The sequence below is a fragment of the Cavia porcellus genome, unplaced genomic scaffold (genome assembly GCF_034190915.1).
Source record: "Cavia porcellus strain 051 isolate PalLab524CR breed Dunkin Hartley unplaced genomic scaffold, mCavPor4.1 scaffold_6, whole genome shotgun sequence".
Lineage (NCBI taxonomy): Eukaryota > Metazoa > Chordata > Mammalia > Rodentia > Caviidae > Cavia > Cavia porcellus.
The window spans coordinates 80774723-80788151 of NW_026947489.1; the positions used below are offsets into that span (position 1 = coordinate 80774723).

General features: G+C 42.0%; 1 pseudogene; it reads right to left on the minus strand.

Moving 5' to 3' along the window:
* Positions 1–11871: 11871 nt before the first annotated feature.
* LOC106027635 (large ribosomal subunit protein eL21-like) lies at positions 11872–12465 on the minus strand (annotated as a pseudogene).
* Positions 12466–13429: the final 964 nt, after the last annotated feature.

A 13429-nucleotide genomic window follows, 5' to 3' on the forward strand; every position in this document is an offset into this window, starting at 1 on the left:
GAAAGAATACACATTCTTCTCAGCTGCACACAGGGCTTTCTGCGAAATGGACCACAGTACTAGCCTATAAAGCATGCTATGGTAAATGCAAAAGAATCAAAGTCAGCTCATGCATATTAAAGATGAATGAAACTAGAAATTAATGCCAAAAGAAACCAAAAAATCATGCATAAACATAGAAGTTAAATGATAAACTCTTGTTTTTTTTTTTTTTTTTTTGGTACCTGGGATTGAATTCACAACCTTGCCGTTGCCAAGCAGACACTTATGCTGCTGTGATAGATCCCTGGCCCCTAAAATGATACCTTCTTGAATAATCAGTGGATCACAGAAACAATCAAAGAAGAACTTTGCTCATAAAATCAAATGAAAATGCCAGTTCAACATGCCGATATTTATTTATTGCTATGTAGTTCAGGCTGGACTTCAACTCACTTTATAGCCTGGCTGGCCTTGAATTTACAGTAATCCTTCTGCTTTAGCTTCCTGAGTGCTAGGATTACCGGCATGTGCCACCACGCCTGGAAACCAAGACACTCTTTTTTTTTTTTTTTTCTCTTTTGACATCAGTAATTGAACTCAGGAACTTGTGCTTGCCAGGCAGACACTGTGCCACTAAGTTATATCCCCAGCCCTTAACATACCAGAATCTATGGAGTACCATGAAATTAGTCATAAAAGGGAGGTTTATAGCTGTGAATGCCATATCAGAAACAGTGAGTCCAAATAAATAACCTTAATAGTGCACCGCACTGTCATAGAAAAACAAGAGCAATTCAAATCCAAAGCTAGTACGAAGGAAATTATAAGGATTAGAGCAGAAGCCCCAGGGATTTAGCTCAGTGGCACAAATATTTGCCTGGCAAAGGTGAGGTCGTGCGTTCAATCTCTGGTACTGGGGAAAAAATTACGATAGAAATTAATGAAGTCTTTTTCAAATTCATTTTATTTCAAAAAGAGAGAAAAAAGAAAAATTCAAAACATGTCAATCAGGGGGCAACAATGGTACATACATTGCGCATTGTCATCCCCAAATCATTGATCAAGAGTGTGAGACATCTGCATTCAATTGTCTGAACAATACTAGCACAAATCTTTCTCTTTAGTGAACTCAGAGAAATCAGTAGTATAACTATCTTAACTATTTATATATATGTATACATACATATACATATGTTGTTTGTTTCAGCTTCTCACACTAGTGAGACAATATGATGTATACATATTTGTCTGATTTAAGAAATTAATGAAATTGACTAAAACATACAAAGAATCAAGGAAGATTTGTTTCTTCAAAAGAATAAATAAAATAGACAAAACATTATCCAATCTTACACAAGAAAAGACACAAGTCAAATTAGAAATGAAATAGTTGAAATTGTGACACCATTGAAATTTAGAAGATTATTAGTAACTACATCAAAACCTGTACTCTAATAAATTGGAAAGCTCAGAAGAAATAGATCCCTAGATTATATGAATTATGAAAACTGAACCAAGAAGATATAAAAACTAAATAATCTAATAGCAGACAATGAAATTGAAGCAGTTACAAAAAGTCTACCACCTACAAATAGCTCAGGATCTAATGGATTCTCCACTGAATTCTGTAAGAATTTCAGGGTGGATGTAATACAATACTCCTCAAACTCCTTGATAAAATAGAGAGAGAAGGAGTACTCTCAAAGTCATTCCTGAAAACTAGCATTATCCTCACTCCAAAAACAGACAAGGAGCCAATCAAGAACTAGACAAGGCTAGAACTATAGGCCAGTCTCTTAAATGGATATAGGTGCAAAAATCCTCAATGAGATACTGGCAAACGGAGTGCAATAAATCATCAAAAGTGTCATACATTACGATCAAGTAAGTGTCATCCAGGATGACAAAGATGGTTCAACATATACAAATCAATAAATGTAAATCAACACCCAAACAGAGACAAGGACAAAAATCACATGATCATCTCAAAGGATGCAAAAAAAACCTTTGACCAATTCCCAGAATTCATTCATGATAAAAACCCTGAAGAAAATATAGAAAGACATTATCTCACCCTGATAAACGCCATTTATGATGAACATAGGTTTCCCCAACATCATGGGGGGAAAACTAAAAGCTTTCCCTCTAAAATCAGGAGCAAGACGAGAATGCTCACTGTTATCATTCTTGTTCAATGTAGTTCTTAAATATAAGCCAGTGCAATCAGGCAAGAAAAACAAATAAAAGGAACATATGTAGAAAAGGATGAAGTCATATTATCATTTGCAGACAACATGATCCTCTCCATGGAAGATATAAAACATTGCCACTAAAGCTCCTTAGAATTAATAATCAACCTCAATACTGTAGCAGGATAAACACACACACACACACACACACACACACACACACACACACACACACACACACACATCAGTAGTGTTCCTGTAGACAATAAGGAACTAACTGAGGAAGAAATTAGAGAAACAATGCCGAAGTGAGTGACCTCTGCAAAAAACTGCAGTACTCTGATAAAGGACACTGAAGAGGACATCAGAAAAACAAAAGCTAGCTCCTGTTCCTGGATAGGCAGAACCAATACTGTCAAAATGACCATACTTCAGAAATTCATGTGCAGATGTAGTGTAATCCCAACCAAAATAACAATAGCATTCCACACAGAACTAGAGAAAACAATCCTAAAATTCATACAGACCAGAAGAAATCAAAGATGGCAAAGGGCCTCTGAACAACAACAGCAAATCAGGAAGGATCACAATCCCACAATCAAGATAAATTACAAAGCTACAGGGACAAAAATAGCATGGTGCTGGCCCAAAACAGACACGTGGATCAGTGGAACAGAAGAGGGTAAACAAAACCAATCAGGCACATTCAGCTATCTTTGACAAAGGGTGCAAAAACATTTGCTGGAGGAAAGACAGCCTCTTTAAGAAATAGTGCATTTCTCTCATGATATATTAAGCTAAAATCAAAATGGATTAAAGATCTAAACTTTGAGACAGAAACACTCTGCTGCAAGATAAAATAGGCAAAACTCTTGAAAACAGGGAATGGAGTTTCTGAACAGAATTAAGGTAGGGGGAGAGACAGAAACAGAGAGGGACAGAGAGCAAAACAGTGAGAGACAGACCTCTTTAGGGGCTTATTTCTTGTATAAGACTGTACTTGAAAACTGAGAAAATGGACTTGGGACCATGACAAGTGTCTCTGGAGTGTCTTTCTTGGTGTTGGTGGGCTGACCTCTCTTACCCATTGCATATTGACTGGGGCTTGGCTTGGGGAAGATTATCCTGAGGGCCTTCCCAGCTGGGCATCCCATTCCATTCACAATTTTCTTTTCTCTGACCTCCCTAGTGTGACTCTCTGGGCTCTTCCAATTGAAGACTGACCTTATTCACTTCCAGGACTCTAACTTGCTTTATTTAGTTGCTTTACAATTTTAGTTCTGAAACTCAAAAAATACACAAGGTAATTATAATTATCTACATTTTTCAAATCACAAGCCCGAGGCTAAGACAGATTAAGTATCTTGGCTGAAGTTGTAGAGTTAGGTGTCAGAATGGGATTTGGCTAACATTTGATTCTGCCTGACTCAGAGGCCTGTGTCTACTGCAGGACACTACACAACCCACAGTGCACCAAAGGAACATGGCACATTGCCTTGGATATACCATGAGGCCAAATGTCATGAATATGCTCCTTAGGAGAAGTAGTACAGAAAACCATAGCTCTATTATTTCACAAAAACTACCAAACAAACTTAGCCTACGCAGAGCAAAGGAAACTTAAAAGAGATCCACTAAAATGTGAACAATGGTGCAGAAATTATGGAGAACTTATTGTTCATGCAATTTTCTGAATTTGCCAAATTTTCTTTAATGAAGAAAAGCTTAAAATATGTCTTTCGAAGAACGACATCCCAGCAAGGTTTAATGTGAAGCCTGAGTCTACACAGGAGCAAGGAAAATCCCTCATGCATCTTGCTGGTGGAGAGGAGGAAGAGGCTCCCTGGGCACAGCCTCCTCCAAGAGTGTGGGTACCCTCTTTTGGTTTTCCAGAGCCCTGCGCAGCCTCCCCTGACCAGCTTGTTCCAGTCTCTGTGCATCTCTGAGTACTTGCCATGGGCAGTAACCTGATCTGGGCACTCAGGTCTCACCCGTGACACTGCCCCTCTCCCAGCAACACTGTGAGCTCTTATGGGACAGAGGCTGGCTGCATGTTCATCTCTGTGCCCCGCAGGTTGGAAGCAAGGCCCTATGTGCGGTAAGACCGCAAAAGAAGGTGAGTGGAGAAAATCCTCAAAGCTTTCTCTTAGCACTTGTAACTTTATTTTGAGGCCTGGCCAGCAAGCCTTAAGCACAAGATGGGACTGGGCTCACAGCAATTTTATCCATCAATAGGAGAGGATGCATCTAAATGACTCAGTTCCTTTAAACGAGCCTCCGTATCCTTTCAGGGCCACCATTTTCCCAGATTAAGAAACTTCTTCCGAGATGTTGAAAAGGTCTCCAAAGCTCAAGGAGCCTTTAAGCTGTTGGACTTGTATATATAATATTGAATGTTTCATGCATTTTCAATTGCTATTATAATTAATTCATCCTGACATGGCCTTTGCTGTAAGAATCTGGCTGCATTGTGATGCAAACTACATCCCCTACAACTCATCAATGACTCTGCAAGGCCCTAGCCATCCAGCCTCCTCCTGTCTTCTTTCCCTTGCCTCCTCCCACACTGCGCCAGGTAAATGCTGTTCCCTGTCCAAAAGCATCAGCTGCTTAAGGCTCAGGTTCCAGCCTTTGCTCATGCTCACCTACCTGATGTGCTGCTCAGTTTCCAGACTCTGCTTGGAAAACTGTTCTTGACCTCTGTCCACTGGGTCCACTAATCTCACCTCTAGAATCTTAACATCTCTAGAAAGTCTCTTGCAACTTAATTCATTGAATACACTCACCCATTCTACAAATATCTAGCGGACATTGACCTTGATATGGAGCTCATGTTGTGAATTCTGGCAGCAATAATGGGAACAGCTTTGTTGTTTCCATTTTCTGGTGAGGACTGGGGTTCAGAGAAGTGAAGGATGGGCCCATCTCACAGATGGTAAGTGGCAGAGTCAGGATGGATGCAGGGGCTGTGTGACTGCTGCTCAGACAAGTATTGCTGGTTTGAAATGAATTCCTCAGCCAGGTGGTGGCTCTGCTATTGAAGATGGCAGTGCATTCTCCACACTCCTCGAATGAGACCCCTGACAATGTCAGTAATATCTTCTGCCCAGGGCCAGAGTTCAATACCCCCTGGCTTGGCTGATTGGGGGTTGTATAACTTGCTTATTAACATTTGACCCCTGATACCTGTGACCTTATCCTCCCTTTTGCTTTCAATTAATGCCTCATTTCAAGGTAGCATTAACTATAGGTACAGATGCTGCTCCACAAAGATGTATTGACTTTATTATATATTTCCTCCTTTTATTATTATTTACTTATGTATTTTAAACAGAATAAAACACACAATAAAACAGAACTGAACAAAATAGAATAATATTGCATTTCAAAAGCAAGACAGAAGGAAATCTCCCACAGTTGCTATGTTTCATATTGTTGTCCTCTAAATAAATGCTCAGACTCCTGGTTTTAGGCCTGCAAAATCAATCAAACAATACAAGCATTAAGTTGCTTTTTACTTCAGTTGCTATCATCTCAGCCTGCGTTCCTCCAAATCAGCTGGTTGCTACAGTGGGGGCCAGCTGGGCCAGCTCTTTTTGTCTCCCTGCCTGTGTACCACCTGGCACATGGGAAGGAGCTGGCTTCTTGGTTCTCCTCCCAAATCTCATGGCTGCTGCTGGCTCACAGGAGGAGTTTGGCTTCTTAGTTCTTCTGGCCTTTGTGGATGCCTCGGGCTCACAAGAAGAGGTTGGCTTCTCCATGCTTTTATTATTGATTGAATTCTAGGTTCTGGTTTTGGAGTAGACCTTGGCTAATATAATAAATAAATGACAGCACATTAAGCTGAAGGGTCATGCATTTCATTGGCATTCAGGCCATCACCATTTTTCAATCCATTTGGATGCTGCCAATGTAATTTAAAAAGTCTTTGAGCACCTACTCAATCCAAGCACTGTGGGAGGCATTGAGGATACAGCAGTGAACATTCAAATGTTATTCCTGTTCTCACAGGCCTTACAGGCCTCACTCTAATAGGATAGCAGACATCAAAGAAGTAGTTACATGTCTATTACCAAGTGATGCCAAAGGAAAGTGAGACAGGAAGACCCAACCTAATCTTGACAGATGGGGCAGGAAATGGTCACCAGGAAGACCTCTTGGGGCAAGTAAGATTCTAGCTGAGATTTGCAGGATGAGTGTTTTGGTGGGTAGGAGAATGAGGGGGTGACAGGGAGAGGAAATAAAAAGCATTTTACTGCAGAACACAGCAGGGGGAAGGTGTAGAGTTAAGAGAATGTATACTACTGACTGAAACATGGATGGATGCTTCTGATTATATTCAGTTGTCCTGAAAGCAATAGAATGGGCTCTGGCTTTCAAGAGAACTGGGCTTATACTTTGATCTGGCCACCTGTGAGCTGTGAGATCTTGGGCAGCTTGGTATACTTTTCTGAGCCTCGGTTTCCTCATCAGAGCAATGGGATGGGATGGAAGGGGATGGTAATGCTTTCCCTATAGAGTTGTGACAGTCACATTATAGCTCACACAGAACCTGAAGCTCCCATTCATTGCCTTGTTTGCCTTCTTCTCCATTGCTTTTTCCTTTGATCCAGGACTCTCCAGGACACTCCTGCCCAGTCCAGGTCTTAGCTGTCCCAGAAGGGACTCCAGGGCACAGATGTTTTCTTTCAGGAGTACCTGGAGCTGTCTCCCTGCCTGAAGGAACAGGGGACTCCTGGAGAGAGAAAGTCCTCTCTGTCCTTTTCATCCTCCTTATCAAGTCAGGGTGATGAAACAGGAGGCCTTTGCTGTCAACCACCACTGGAATTTAATTACAATTCAGACCAGAGTTGAAGAGCTCAAGCTGTTCCAGCTTTCCCTGCTTTCTGCTTTTTCCTGATGTCACAGAGACTTTTGGATGCTTGTTTTTGTGTCACAAAACACTGGCTATTAGTTTTAAAGAGTGTTCCCCACGGAGAGGGTCCTTTTGGGGTCACTTAGAGACCAATGGCACAGTTACTGTGGGAGACAGAGTCCTGGACTGGTTTCTAGGTTCTTGCGATGAACTGAACAAAGCATTGCACGCTGAACACAACGCTATGGAAAAAGCCACTAAATTTAATAAAGTTTAAAGGAGGAGGTAGGTTTAGAGCCAATGGGTTCATGCTGAGGTTCAATTCCCATACGCAGGAATTGGGAGCACTTAAGGTGCTTAAGGGTTGAAATGTGCACAGGCATAGGGTGCCTCCTACTGGGTCTTTCAGAGCAAGATTGACAGGGTGCTGAGTGAGGGGGTTAACCCTGGGCCATGACCCATGTTCCCGTGAGTAGAAGGGGAGTGGCCCCGAGCCCCAGGTAGTATCATACTGTACAATCTAGCAGGTCTTCAAAGACTTTTCAGCAAGAGCCCTAATTAAACAAGCTCATTAAATTCCCAGCCCCATTTCTGTGATGTCCTGAGACAAGACTGGTTTGAGTTAAACAAGCCCCAGCTGGAAATGCTGCTAATTGACTAAAATAAATATTTCCATCCAGGCTCCCTTTTGAAAGACCCCAAGGCTTCTCTGTTGTTGGAACCCCTTTGAGGGCTTGCTCAGGAGCCTGAGAGGAGGGAAAAGGTCTGGACTTCAGAAGTCCTTTTCCTAAGAAACCTTTCCTTCTCTTTCCTTTGCTTTCTTGCTTTTTTCTTCCTCCCCTCCCCTCCCCTCCCCTCCCCTCCCCTCCCCTCCCCTCCCCTCCCCTCCCCTCCCCTCCCCTCCCCTTCCCTTCCCTTCCCTTCCCTTCCCTTCCCTTCCCTTCCTTTCTTCTTTCCTCTTTCTCTGTGTTGGGGATAAGTCCAGGGCTAGGCAAATTCTACCTCTGAGCTACATCCCTAGCATTTCTCTTTGCTCTGCTTTGCTTCTCTGTCTCTGTCTCTGTCTCTGTCTCTCTCTCTCACTGTCTCTGTCTCCCTCCCCTCCCCTTTCTCTCTCTCTCTACCAACAGACTCTCCCTATGTAGTTTGGACTGGTCTTGAGCTTGTTACATAAACCAGGCTGGCCTTGAACTCGTGGTGATCATGTGCCTCCCATGTGCTGGATGGAATTATAGCTGTGCATAGTCATGCCCAGCTGGAAACCACCTTTTTAATGATTTTACTTTCTATTATTTTATTTTCTATTTCATCATTAGATTCTTTTTTTTTTTTTTTTTTTTTTTTTTTGGTCTTTTTCCTTTTTATTGGTACCGGGGATCGAACTCACGACTGCCTGCTCGCAAGGCAGGCGCTTATGCCACTGAGCTAAATCCCCAGCCCCCATCATTAAATTCTTATGTAAATTCTAAGTAACAGATTGCATGAGATAGCCGCATGATTCAAAATTTGGTAAAAATAAATCGATTTCGAGCTGGGGATTTAGTGCATAAGCACCTGTCTGGCAAGTGCTACGTCTTGAGTTCGATCCCTGGTACAAAAAAATAATCTCCTTCCAACCTAGTCCTAACCTGTGTACCTCCTCAGAGGAAAGCAGTGGTCCCAGGCTCTTACGTCTCCTTTCAGAGATGTGCTATACACAGAAACAATGCACATTTTTTTTGGTGCTTTAAAAAACTCATACAAATAGTAGGTGATTATAAACTCTGTCCTACAACCTTTTTTTTTTTTTTTTTTTTTTTTTTTTTTTTTTTTTTTAGCTTAATAGTGTATCTCGGAGTTCTTTTCCAAACAGTGTATATAAGACTTCATAATTCCTTCCCTATGGTCCACATGAGTCCTCTGCAGGGTGATACCCCAAATTGTTGAGTAATGTCCTACTGAGGAAGTGATGGTTTCTTTACATTCTTCCACTATTATAAGCAACACAGTAGTAACTAACCCTGTACAAATGTAAGGTGACATGTGTACAAATACCCATAGAATAATTTCCTATAAGAGGAATCACTGGGTGAAAAGGCATACATGTCTGTCGTTTTGAAAGATGTACTGAAGATACTTTGGTTAGAAGTTGGACTAGTTTAATCGACCAGTGTTACCAGCCAGTCAGGTTCATGCACTGAGTTTTGTTTGTTTGCCCTGACCAAATCAAAAGAGGCTGTATTTTCTCAAAAGAGAAAATAATTTATTCAAACCCAGCTCTGAGAAGATGGAGGGGCCTCCGATCCCCATCTCTTCATGTACACGTGGGTCAGGGTCTCCGTAGTAAGGAGCAGAGGGTAGAGGGGGCATATAGCTCTCTGTCACCTTTGGTTCATGCCTCTTTCTTTGTGGGAGGTCACCTGGGCTCCAGTCTCCCGAGCCTCACACCTGCATACCCGTCACTGCTTGTAGGCTGGGGGAAGAAGTATTGGTTATGTGCTGTGGCAGAGGGAGGGAGGTAACGTGGAGGAACTGTTGCTCCTTACGAGGAAAAAATAGATCTGACTTTTAAATTCTACTTTAAAGCGTGGGTTACCCCAGTGACACCTCAGAAGATGTCTCATTGGGCAAGAGTTTCATTGAGTGTTTATTGTCCCCCTCACTGGCTGGTTAAAAAGGCAGACCTGTCGGTGATTTCCCTTTGCTCTTCAGGCTAACAACAGCCCCTGCTTGGCTCGTGGCACCTTGCATGACTCTTGGGCTCCCTGCTGGTGCCCCAGCCTCACCAAGTGTCACTGCCCTTGCCTAAGTGTTTACCCTTAAGACCCCCACCCCAGTTCTTTTTTTTTTTTTTTTTGTCTTTTTATCGGTACCGGGGATCGAACTCATGACTGCCTGCTTCCAAGGCAGGCGCTTATGCCGCTGAGCTAACACCCCCCCTCCCCCCTCCCGTTCTTAAAACGTGCTGAGCTCTCTGCCTGCGTCAGATGTTTGTATGTAATGTACACATGTCTGGAAGGCCTTTCGTGCTCCTCTCTCCTCACATCTCTAACCTTTTACCTCTCTGTCCAATCATTTCCTCCGAAGCCCTCCCCTCCCCTCTGTGTGTATTCCCATAGGATGTAACCTCCCTCACCCCTTGCACGTCTCCTTGTAGGCTCAGAGTTACTTCTTTCTGGAGTGTCTTAGCTGTCTTTGGCTTTCTTGCTAGTGTGTGACCCATGAAGACAGGCTGCACATCCGGTTTTCTCTCCATTGTATCTTGAGCCCTGTACAATAATTTGTAGGCAGCCAGGCGTGGTGGCTCACGCCTGTAATCCCAGCACTTGGGAGGCTGAGACAGGAGGATTGTTGTGAGTTTGAGACCAGCCTGGGCTACAAAGTGAGCCCACGACCAGCCTGAACTGCACAGCAAGACCCTGTCTCAAAAAGACAAAAAACAAAGCAAAACAAAACAAAACTCGCAGGCCTTAGGGAAGCTTGTAGGCCTGACCCCTGCATCTTTGTTATGAGGCCTGGTCTCCAGATGCACCTCCAGGACATCAGACGCCCTGGTGACTTAACAAGGCATCTGGACTTGCCCCTTCCAAAAAGGCCTTTGCTCTTACCGTGTATCCTTGTTGTGTGACTCATTTACCTAGTGGAGCAGTATTTGCTAAGGGCTACACTTGTAATACTATAGGATGACTGTAGTTTGACCCATGTTGTACTCTTGTGATGACTTTGCTGTATAGATATCCCTGACAAAGGGCCTTGGGGGCCACCCACTGGGGGCCCTTCCTGAAAATCCAGGAGTTATTTTTCTCTCATTGTGCCCAACAAAACTCTCCTAACTTTTTCCTTTGGTTTGAGACTTCACTCCTTGAGGTGGGACCATGAAGTTGGTGGTGGGACATCTAACATGTCTAGAGTTAGATTTCTCATATAGCAATATTACAGGCATGTGCCACGTCCCCAGCAGCAGTGAAAGTATTTTATCCTGAGACTATAGGCAAAAAATTGAAAATATGATCCTTTTCCTCAGTGTCTCATGTTCCCAGCCCCTCAGGTTCATATGTTTAGGTTTGTTTGTCTGCCACTGACCAAATCAGAGGAGGCCATACATTTTGGTTAAGAAAGAAAGAAAGAAAGAATTTATAAAAAGTTATCCCTGAGGAGACAGAGAGGGTGACATGTTTGCCTCAAATCACCATTTTTTTGTGCACAAATGGCCAAGGGTCTTTTCTTTTCTTTTTGGTATTGGAGATCGAGCTCACAACCTCACATTTGCCAAGCAGGCCCTTATGCTGCTAAGCTTTAGCATGACCCCTTTTGTTTCATTTTGTTTTGTTTTTTTAAAGTTAGAATCCTGCTATGTAGCTCAGGATGAATTTGAACTCACTTTGTAGCTCAAACTGACCTCAAACTCAGAGTGAACCTCCTGCCTCTGCCTCTGGAGTGCTGGGATTATAGGCGTGCACCACCTTGCTCAGCAAAGATCTTTTGTTTATTTTTTCCTTTAAACAATTTATTTAATTGAAATGGATTCCATTTATTTAACTGAAGTGGCTTACATTATATTTTGATACATCTTTTCTCCATGGTGATTTACAGAGTCTTCAATATAAATATTTCTTAAATATTTAGCCATTTGGGTATATTCCTACATAATACCTCAGTAGTATCTTTCAGCAAGAAAAACACTGAAGAGTAAAGACTTGACATAATTAACTAGATAGAGTGAAAATTTGCTCCAAAATTTGTTGCTGATGCAAAGGCACCACACACCTAGTCAATTAAAATAATCCTTACAATACAAGGTGATTTTTTGTTTTTAGAATACTTAGCCACCAATTGGATACTGCATAACAGAGCTCCATCCCCAGCTTATGCCTTGAATTCATAGGGAACAGGTTCCCACAACTAAGGCTCCTTCCCATTGGTTTTCACAAAGCATGCTTCTCTGGAAAGAACAGACTAGTTGAACCCAGACACCTGTCTCTTCGGCTTCCTTCTTTTTCTGATCATTTTCCTTGACACATTTCAGGAGGCTATCATAACTCCTTAAGTGTTTAATATGCTCAATACGTACATTAATCCTCTTGGCAAGTCTCTTGCCCTAAACTTGTTTGTTTACAACAATACCAGCAGCCTGCTGGGTGACACTGGAGATGCTTCCTGAATTGCCATGGTGGCATTTGTGTGGCATTCCTCTTTGTACAGTACCCATCCCCTTGTAGTCTACAGCATCACCCATCTTGTAGGTTTCATATGTACGTGGCCAAAGGAACAACCTCATGTTTTCTAAGAGAACTAGAGAACATATACCGGGTTCCCCTCCTCTTTCCCTTTGTGTCCGTTTTTTGACAAATTACTGGAAGGTGGCAGTTCCAGCTGGAAGGATTTTATAAGGAACAAATGGGAGGAGGAGCACAGAGAGACAGTACTGAATTCCACACTTGCTCTGCCATTTCCAGGCATCTTCGGTTCATTTTCTTCCTTTGTGGAAAGTAACCTGGGCTCCAACCCCCAGGGCCCCATCTGCATATCCTACGGCTTCTTTTAGGCTGAGGGGAAGAACTGTTGGGTATGTGCTTGGCAGGGGTGAGAAGGGAGTTCAGAGAAATTGCATATCTTTACAATGAAAAAATCTAATATTTTAAGTTCTATTTTGCAGTGCCAATTGCACTGTATTTGTAAATGGAGGTAACCATTTCACTTCAAAATACTATGATTCATCTCACCTAAGTTATTGTAGACTAACAAAACAAAATGAACGAGGAAACAACCACTTCTTTTCAGCAATAAATAGAATAAATAGACATATCAGTATAATTAAAATCTCCTGAATATTTAATCGTTTAAAATGATGATGAAAAATATTGTTTATTTACTTTAGATTTACTTAAGGTCAATATGTACATTTGTAGTTATCACAGAACTGTTTCTGAAGAGATTATTAATAATGAGAACTTTATTGTCAAAACATCCTATTCAATTCACTATAAAACTCAGTGTAATTTGGTGATTCTATTTTTATGCATGTCAGTCAAAAAAGGGGCAGTGAGAGGAGATTTGAGTTAAAACAACTGTTTTGAAAATGTGCAGGATTGGACTTTCAGCTCAGTGGTAGAGTGTTTGCCTACCGTATGTGAGGCCCTGGATACAGTTCTTAAGTACTGTAACAAACTCCACAACAACAAAGAATTCAAGGTGCAGATTGGTCTCCCATGAGTTGGGCAAGAGTCATAAAGTCATCTTCAGTGTGATTACTCTTCCCAAGATTTACCATAGAACATTGGGAAGATACTTACACGCACTAAACATAAAATACTATGCTACTTGCCAGTCAAAAATCACACCTACCAGAGAAGATTCACAGTGGTGTTTAGGGAACACGTAGTTCTTCCAGGACCCATTGTTAAATACTCAGGAATTTTGCAAT